The sequence below is a fragment of the Octopus bimaculoides genome, chromosome 11 (genome assembly GCF_001194135.2).
Source record: "Octopus bimaculoides isolate UCB-OBI-ISO-001 chromosome 11, ASM119413v2, whole genome shotgun sequence".
Lineage (NCBI taxonomy): Eukaryota > Metazoa > Mollusca > Cephalopoda > Octopoda > Octopodidae > Octopus > Octopus bimaculoides.
The window spans coordinates 64965655-64969313 of NC_068991.1; positions in this window are offsets into that span (position 1 = coordinate 64965655).

The window sequence follows — 3659 nt, forward strand, 5'->3', positions numbered from 1 at the left end:
GTGTGTGTGTGTGTGTGTGTGTGCGCGCGCGTGTGTGTGTGAAAACCTGTGTAAAAGGAGCGGTCGAGTTGCATTCTTTTATTTCAAAAGCTAACTTAGCCATACAATAAAGAGAGATCGATAAAATCAGTACGAAACTGAAGCAAGCACCGGAATCGAAATGATCGAACTAAATCCCAGGATGGCGACAGTCCAAAGACTGAAACCAATGAAACAATGAAAAACATTTATTTCTCATAAATAGTTACGTAAATTCTGATCAATGGCATAAAGCTGTCTAGTCGAATATAAAGTTTAAAAAATGCATTATCAGTTCAGGTTTGAAAAAGATTTCTTTCTTTAAACTGAAATTCAACTGAAAGTAATTTCTTGACGACACCATTGAAAGTTCATCCGGTTTACTACCCCACCTCACTTGAATGCAATTTAGGAAGCTTCTATTGTTTAACGTTAAGCACGTTTATAGTCAACGTGCCTGTCTCTCCATCTACACATGTCAATGCATGTGCATTCTCATATGTAGCTAGGTTCCTATGTGCATATATACTAATTGAAAACAAAAATACAAAGGCTACTGTCCTTATTTCTAACACGTGTGTTTATACGGAAGTATATTTTTGTATTTTTCCCATGTACTTTCTCTTGAATATAAAACCCGTTTGGACACGTGTTTTCTTTCCCGATGGCAATGCAGATTGTCACATTGTCCTACAGACGCATAGTAATTCTACAGGAAGTATTGTGGGAGATAAAATATTGATTCATGCCCTTTCGTTATAAACCGTTATAATCTCTATACAATACAATGACAGTAACAATCACAATAATAGCTTAGCAATCTTCCCTGACGTTACTCAGACACATGTACATACACACACTTAGACATTTAGGTAGCCATAATTTGATAGTTCGGTCAAAATTCACCCAGACATACCGCCATCTTAAAATTAGAATATATTGGTTAACGTAATCCTAGATACGGTATGTCTGAAAAAAAAATAAGGATAGTACGATCATGAATGGAATGTCTTTGTTCATAGGCCTGGTAACTCAGGGTTGACCTGGGGTTTGACAAGAACAACACACCCATACATACATGCATACTTACAATATTTTTACACACACGCATACACATAATACGTAGCCAGGAGTGAAGTTGAAAAGATACTCACTTATCTGCCCTAGGATGTATCCGAAAATAATTATTCTCGAATATTCATTTTAATTTTCTCTTTCGCTGCGTCGTGTGTGTGTGTGTGTGTGTGTGTGAGAGAGAGAGAGAGAGAGAGAGAGAGAGAGAGAGAGAGAGAGAGAGAGAGAGAGAGAGAGAGAGAGAGAGAGAGAGGGGAGGGAGGGAGAGATACTAAGCCGAAAGTCCTGTTGTCATCGACTTTGTCCACTATACTGTGAAGGCGCTAAGGCGGCGAGCTGGCAGAAACGTTAGGACGCTGGGCGAAATGCTAAGCGGTATTTCGTCTGCCGTTACGTTCTGAGTTCAAATTCCGCCGAGGTCGACTTTGCCTTTCATCCTTTCAGGCTCAATAAATTAAGTACCAGTTACGAACTGGGGTCGATATAATCGTCTTAATCCCTTTGTCTGTCCTTGTTTGTCCCCTCTATGTTTAGCCCCTTGTGGGCAATAAAGAAATAAGAAATGTTAGCATGCCGGGCGCAATGCTTTGCGATATTTCGTCTGCCTTTACGTTCTGAGTCCAAATTCCGCCGAGGTCGATTCTGCCTTTCATCCTTTCAGGGTCGATAAATTAAGTACCAGTTACGCACTGCGGTCGATCTAATCGACTGGGTCCCTTCCCCAAAATTTCGGGCCTTGTGCCTAGAGTTGAAAAGTATACTGTGTTTGAAATAATTATGCTACGGGCCAGTTTATAAAGTCATTTATTACCGTTTGGCTGTCATGCTTTGTTCTAGTTCACGTCTGACTGGATTGGAGCATCTGATTTCCTACTTTTTGTAGAAGGAATGCGTTCCTGTGCTCTATTTGTCGTCATGGACGACTGGAGATGCAGTGGTTGATGACGCACAAACACACACTAAGATTGCTATATCTCCAGCAATTCCTTGATAGTGAATGATAGTGAGTAGGTGGGATTACCGTTCGTCAGATCGATATTTTCACAGTTTCGCCTCGCTTGCGAAGCTGTAGCTCTGGGTGAAGCCAAGACCAAACGGTTGCCATCTGGACTCATGCCAAGTGCTCATAGCCATTTACTAGTTGGTCAATAAGGTAGGTTGAAGCATGATATTGGGATGCTATAGAGGATTAGTGGCAACAAATGCGGCGATGTTTCCAGAGAAACTCTTTACATCGATGAAAATCAACTAGCTGATATGTTATGGATGACTTTCAGGCTGGAGCCTAGGGATATCTTCCAGAAATATCTGGCCTGACATTGCCGGTTCGAGATAAACTCTAAATTCGTAGAAGTGCTGTCTTCCGGGCTTGTCCGAGATATGCGTAAAGCGACGAAACGATCTTACACGCACTCGTCCAGTGCTCGAACACTGCTGACTTGAGGAATTATATCAAACAGTTACAGTCACATGTAAGGTGTATCAGCTAAGTCTGTTCTGAAGATCGTCCAACAGCCTTCCTCTGACTGGAAAGAAGAAGCAATCTTTATCTGTCTGTTAGAGATCGTGTAGTGGACGAGATTGAAAGGGTTGAAGATAGACACCTCCCTCTTTGGTCAAGACCCCATTAACTTTTTTAAGTTTTACTTAAAAAAGGGAAGTGCTGTTTCCAGCAAATTACCTGAAAAGTGGATGAAAAAGGTGTACATGATCCGAGTGAACGGGTGTACATGATCCGGTGAAAATAAGATGCGGTAATTATATGATTGATTGAATAAATCGTTTCGTGTTTAAAACTTGTGTCTTATTTTCGCTTAAAAAAAACTAAAGGACTGTTTTTTTTTTGTTTTTTTTTTGCCAGCTCCAGCATGACCACAGCCACTTGGCTGAAACCCATAAATAAATAAATAAATAAATAAAACCCAGTTTATATGCGTGGGTATCGCTGTGGTTAAGAAGTTTAGTGACACTGCGTGGTACCTGAAGTCCCGGGATCGGCTAACGCCTTATGATTGAATCTGGTAAGACGGAATCTGTATGCACAATATTTTTTTTATTCCTCATAAAAAGGATACATAGAGGGGACAAACAAGGACAGACTATGACATATAGGGGTCAGACACACTCTAACACAAGATTATAAACGAATGAATTTATGGATATGAATGTCGAATGATATGAGTTAAAAATTTAGATGTTATATTCACACTAGGCGCAGGAGTGACTGTGTGGTAAGTAGCTTGCTTACCAACCATATGGTTCCGGGTTCATTCCCACTGCATGGCACCTTGGGCAGGTGTCTTCTACTATAGCCTCGGGCCAACCAAAGCCTTGTGAGTGGATTTGGTAGACGGAAACTGAAAGAAGCCCGTCGTAAATATGTATATATATATGTATGTGTTTGTATATGTTTGTGTGTCTGTGTTTGTCCCCTCCAACATCGCTTGACAACCGATGCTGGTGTGTTTACGTCCCCGTAACTTAGCGGTTTGGCAAAAGAGACCGATAGAATAAGTACTAGGCGGTTTCCAAAGAATAAGTACTAGGCTGTTTCCAAAGAATAAGTC